Source organism: Phoca vitulina, unplaced genomic scaffold (genome assembly GCF_004348235.1).
Source record: "Phoca vitulina isolate PV1807 unplaced genomic scaffold, GSC_HSeal_1.0 scaffold210, whole genome shotgun sequence".
NCBI lineage: Eukaryota > Metazoa > Chordata > Mammalia > Carnivora > Phocidae > Phoca > Phoca vitulina.
The window spans coordinates 25,675-31,674 of record NW_022589908.1 but is presented as its reverse complement, the minus strand read 5'-3'; positions in this window follow the sequence as shown (position 1 = coordinate 31,674).

Genomic DNA, 6,000 nt, shown 5'->3' with positions numbered 1-6,000 from the left:
GCATGAAGTGCCACAGTAGGATTTGAGTTAGAACTTCCCAGCACAATGGGTCTGAAAGCCTCAGCTTGTGTGACATTCAGTAAGAATGCACACAGGGCCTCACCAGAGGCCTCCAAGAGACAAGGACTTGTTCTGGACCTGTCTGGGTAGTACTGAGTAGAGACAGAAATTTCCAGTGTGATTCAGGTCATCCCAGCCTCAGAAGGTGGCATGCAAGGACTTCTGGGGACTCTAAGGCACTCAGGCAGAATGGGTGGAGTCTAGAGTTAGGGACTGCAGCCTGGTTCCATCATTCCCAAATCCAGGGGTGGGAGTGGGGAGAGAGCAGGGCTGAACCCTCCCCTGTCTGGCCTCCCTCCTATCCTGGCCCCCCATCTTTATGGCCCTCCCTGGTCAGAGCAGGGCCTCTGAGCTCTTCCCGTGCAGCCCTGAGCACAGGCCTCAGGACCCAGTCTCCACCCAACCTCAGACCCAGGACCCTGATGCCATCCCCCTGTGCCTGGCAGGACAGAGACCCCCACTGCTCAGGCTCCCATCCCCCACACCCCAGCACTAACAGTCTTCCTCTCCTGGTCTCCCCCCTCCCCCAGCCCACAGCACAGCCTGGAACCTGCTGGAAATGTGCACAAATCAAAGACATCTTTAGCTATTACTCTTCAGGCTCATACACTTAAAACTCATACATTTACAGACAGGCATGCACACGCAGACTTACACACTCACACACACACAGGCACACCTGTGCACACATACACACCACTCTGTTCGTTTCTTCTAAGGATGCAGAGCCCAGTCCTCTAGATCCTAGAGATCTAAATGTCTCGGGAAAGCAGGGAAACCCACAGGAAACCTATTTCCAGTTTCCTGGCCCACACTGGAGGTCCTCCGCTCTATTCCCCCTTCCTGCTACCAGGGTCTCTAGGACTGTGGCCCACGCCGTGGGAGTGCAACCTGCAGAGATGACTCAGTCCTTCACGCAACAAACACTTTGAGCACCTACCTGCCACCCCCCACCAGGTGGGACCTTCTACCCAACAGTGTGGTCGAAAAGATTAAGAGCTCAGGAATCAAGGACCTGAATTCAAATTCTGCTTTGCCTCTTAATAACCTCTGTTATCTTGGGGCCCTTAACTTATCTCTATGAGCCTCAGTTTTATCACCTGTAAAGTGGGATTAATAAAATTTGCCTAATGTGTGAGATTAAGACAGGTAAACCTTCCATCAGCAATGTGGCCACCATGGACAGCCACCCCACTCCATTGCCCAGCCCCTGTGGTGAGCATCTCCCCAACACCCTTCCAGTCCCGCTGTCCCTGATATGGAAACCCCATCTCCTTCAGCATCAGACCCCAGGTGCCCAAACCTGGGGAAACTTGATCTCAGACTTGGCCAGCTCCATTCTACTCCCCTGCCCTAAAACTGATCTCTCCCCTCCCATTCCATCATGCCTCTTGCCCCTTTACAGGGTTCATTTGCCATAATAACCTTTAATGTTATTTGACCAGAGCCTAAATGTTCCTGATGGGGCACTGTATCTGCGCATAAGATGGCCGTGAAGGGTTAATCAGCCTCCATAGAGCTGTCCCATGGAAAGTCCTACTTTACTTCTTTGAATTACACCAATTTTAAAACATTCTTCATGGACAATGTGGGAGACAGTTATATGACAGGGATTGCTAGGCAGGTGTGGGAGATTGAGTCACTCCATGATCACTAAACAATCGCTCCAAAGAAACCCCACTAGATTCTGAGGTCAGAGCTGGGAAGGCGCCCAGCCTGCTCCCTCCCAGATGGGCACCCTCTGCAGGTGCCTTGGGCTAAGGGAGAGATGGGTTCGCACCCATCCCTGCTGCTCAGGTGACCTCCTCATCTCCCCTCCAGGGTCAGGCCTCAGCCTAAGCGGGAAGTGGCTCTGGAGGTCTTACCTTCACCTTCCTGGGACCCTCCAAGGACCCACAAACACCCTTGTTTCCCTGCCACAGCCTTGACTCCCTACATCCTCCCAGGCTCTGACTGCTGCTGAACTGCTGTCTGCTTCCCCTCCTCCCCGTGGGATCCTTCTCCAGTCCTCCTTCCAGACAACTGGTCGCCCTGACCATCTCTGAGTTTCCATCTGGCATTGCCCCATCCTGGTGGCTCCACCTCCCACCCCCATCCCTCTGACCCCTCCACTGCCCACCTCCCACTCCGTCCCCTCCCACCTGGACAACCTTCTACCTTCCCCAGCCTGCCTCCCTCCCCTCCTGGCTCACCTCCCCAGACAACCCCACCTCCCAGTGGGCTCCACCTTCCATTACCTCCATCTCTCCAGCCTGCTGCATCCTACCACTTTGCCCCATTTCGAGTCATTTCTACATCTGTTTTCACACCTCTCCAACCCTTCAGAATCTAGGGACTAGAGCAGGTCTCACAGCCCAGTGAAAGGAAGGACATTTGCCCCTTTCTCTCTCCTCCTGCCCTCTGCCTGCCTTCTCCCCTCTCTTCCTGCGCGCAGACCCGGTAAGGTCCGGTGTTAAGAGAGCTGAAGAGACATCTCCCCATCAGCAAAGTGATGCGCAGAGGTGCACAGAGGAATAGGTTGACCAGGGGAAACCTGCCAGGCACTTCATTCCCACCTGGGGGAAGCCCCGCGCACCATGGCAAGCCACGCCCCTCCTGACTGGGGGATGGGGGGCGGCGGAGCCGGGTCCCCCACAGCTTGGCTATGCCCCAGGTCCGAAGGGACCCTTGGCAGCCCTGGGACCTCTGGCTGGTCTGATGACCTGGTCACCCCAAAGCCACTCCAACTCAAGAGAGGAAAGAGGCAAATGGTGACTGTTCCCCATCGGGTCATCCCACCACCTCGGCCTCCACTCCGTTGGAGGGAGACTCCCCCTCAGCTCCTAGAGCAGGTTTGCAGGAAAGGACCCTGCATAGCCTCTTCATCTTTTCTCCCCACAGATCACTGATGTCTGAGAGCCCAGCAGAGGGCGCATGCTTTAGCAATGACCCTGTGTGTAGGAAGGGACTCGCACCTCCACGTGGAAGCCAAAAGATGTCCCCCCAAGAGTCTCACCTCGTTTTCTGCCTGTTTGCTCTAAGCGGTCTCCCCTTCCCCCGCCACACCTTGCTGAACCCCAACACTCCTGGGAAGAGGATCTCCCTCTATGGGTGCCTTTTCATGCTGTCCCTCCCTTTATCAGGCCCAGGATTTCTGCTTCAGAAAACAAGCAGCACTGTCTGCTCCTGGGAAGTTCTTGCTCTCCTCTCGCTTTAATCGTTCTTGCTGCTGTAAGTAATCATACTGTCCCAGGAAATTGAGGGGCTCTCTCCCAACCTTCCCCTTCTTCCACTTCGTGGGCTGCAAGGTAGCAGTTACTGGGGTGAGAATGGCCAGAGAACACTTTGGAGCTCTGTGCACACAGCAGATGTGTAGTAAGTATGAAATGGCCCATTGAGAAGCTGGGCTTAGGGAGATGAGGAAGGGTAGAGGGGAAGGAATGAGGCTGGACTGGTCTGATGTGTCTGCTCCCCATTTTCTTCCCTTCCCCTCTGGGCCACCTGAGCCTGGAGTCCTCCCTAAGCTGAGGGGGGTGTCTTCCCCTCCATCCACCTCTACCCAGCTCAGCTCAGGACACCAGGACACCCACCCCCAAGAGCCCAGCCACTGTGCCCCACCCCACCAACCATAAACACCCTCTTCAGCCAGGGCTCCCAGATCTCTGACCCATCACCTTGCATACCAGCCTGAATGCCCCCATTTTGGCAGAATCTTAGAGGACCTCTTGAAGCTGCCTGAGCTCCCCCAGTCAACCTAGTAGCCAGGGTCCCTCCTGAGGCAAGGGGATGGCCCTGACTTCCCCTCTTGCCAAGGCAGGAGGGAGGTTTGGAAGTTGGACCAAAGAGGAACCAATCCTATGCTTGGGTTGACAAACACACACCCTGGTGGGAAGGTTTTTATTCCCTTTCTGTTACTGATTTTATTTGTTAGAAATTGAATTAACTCATAATCATAGTAGTGTAAATATATGACAGGGACCATAAAGGCCTTTCCTAACCTCCCTCCCTATCTAAACAAAATTCCCTGTTATTCTTGATCACAAGACCCTGTTTCTTTCCTTTGAGGGTTCATCACACTCTGGAATTATTTGAACATTTGTTTTCTTGCTTATTATCTATATCCCTCTAGGAAAAACCCTTTATTTGAATGAGAGAAAGAATGAATGATGAATAAATACATAATATGGGAATAAATCTACTGGTGGGATAAAAATTTCCTAATAAGATGATCCATACCTGAAAGTATCATGTGCTGACCTACAATCACAGTAATATCCTTTGTCAGTATTCATAATACCTCTACTTCTACATCTCTCTTCATGGGCTCTTTCACCCTATTTTATACCACACATGAAAGTTACTTAGCAATTCTTCAGCTCTGTGTTAAGCACAGTGTAGAGAATTCATAAAAATATGCAGGGCACAGTCACCCCACTCCAGAAGCTTACACTTGAGTGAGGGAGAAAGAGAAGACACAGGGTAACTACAAATGAAAACAGTGTGCGGAGAGACAGCTATGGTAAGAGTGACACAAAGGAGTAGAGGAGATCAAAGGAAATAAATTTCTTCAGAGGCAGATAATCCAGGAAGGCGTAGGCAGAGAGAACATTTAAAGTGGACCTTGATATTTATGTAGGATTTTAGTAGTCAGAGATTGGGAGGACAGAATTCCAAGGAAAGACATAGCTACTGGGAAGGATTTCTTGACTTTGGGCATCATTTGATATTAAACTTCTGTTCATCATGAGAGACTGAAATGCAAGGAGCAGAGAAATTTAAGATAAAACTGCAGAAGCTGGACACTTTGAATACAGAAGACAGGAGCCAGGACCTGGGTCCCAGGTCAGGGTCCATTTATCCCCACTTCTCTTGCACTCAATCGTCTTGAAGGGGTAATGGTTCAAATGGGACAGGATACCCATTATGCCTCCATCTAAATATCTCTCATCACCTCTTTCCTCCCACTGAGTTCTTTAATAAGAATGAAAGGATTTCTTAACTCCTTACCCAGAGCAGCAGAAAGGGCAGAAAAGCATATACTACACAAATTAAGTTAGGTAATTTGCATACCTGGGGAAAGAGAGAAACCCCTCTTCCTTCCATCTCCATACTCAATTTTCCTAGATCTTCTGATACTTTGTGTCAATAAATATCTGTATTTTCTCCTTCTCTGGACAAGAGATGCTGTGAAATGTCACATATAAACTAAAATTTGTTCTAAAAAACCCTCCTAAAATAGTCTCCCAAGCACTGGCATTGGAAGGTGGAGGAGGGGTTCCTGGGCTGTGTCTGCCTTCAGGTCACCTACAGGTCATCCTGCCTCCAGCTTCCAGGAGCTTTGCTTCAGGTTTTCTAAAGAAGTAACAGAGACATTCAACTCCTCTTACCATCCTTGCTTCTGTCAGTGGTCATTGCATTTTTGTGATATTAGTTCCACAAATTACCAGTTTCTCACAATCTCCACTCTAGATACTTTAATTAGTATAATTTTTAATTCTCCTCTTTCTGGGGTGGCTCAAATACAGAGTCCCACTTAGAAGGGAAGAAGTAAATAAAATGGCTTCTCTTAGTACCTTCCATGAGGGCGTTCTAGGAGAGGGGAAGTGGTTATGTGAGTGGTGTACATATAACTGCAGCTGTGTATTAGGTTAGAGGGTAGAAAACAGGAGGGGATCTCCTTGCAGCTGCTGTTTCTCTTTCTCTGCAAACCTCTTCTGATCGTAGCAGATGTACAGGGCCCCACAGCAGCCCAGCGTCTTAGCCATGAACTTACCAGAAGGAAACTCATTGAGGTTTCCTTGAGAGGTGCTGAAAAATAAATACCTGGATTTGGTACAAACACACCAAACATGGCCAGGGGTGGAAGGCAGCTGGTTCCTTAGTGCTGATTGAACTCCTTCAGGATTTGTCTACACGCACATGCATACGCACATGCATACACACACACACACACACACCATA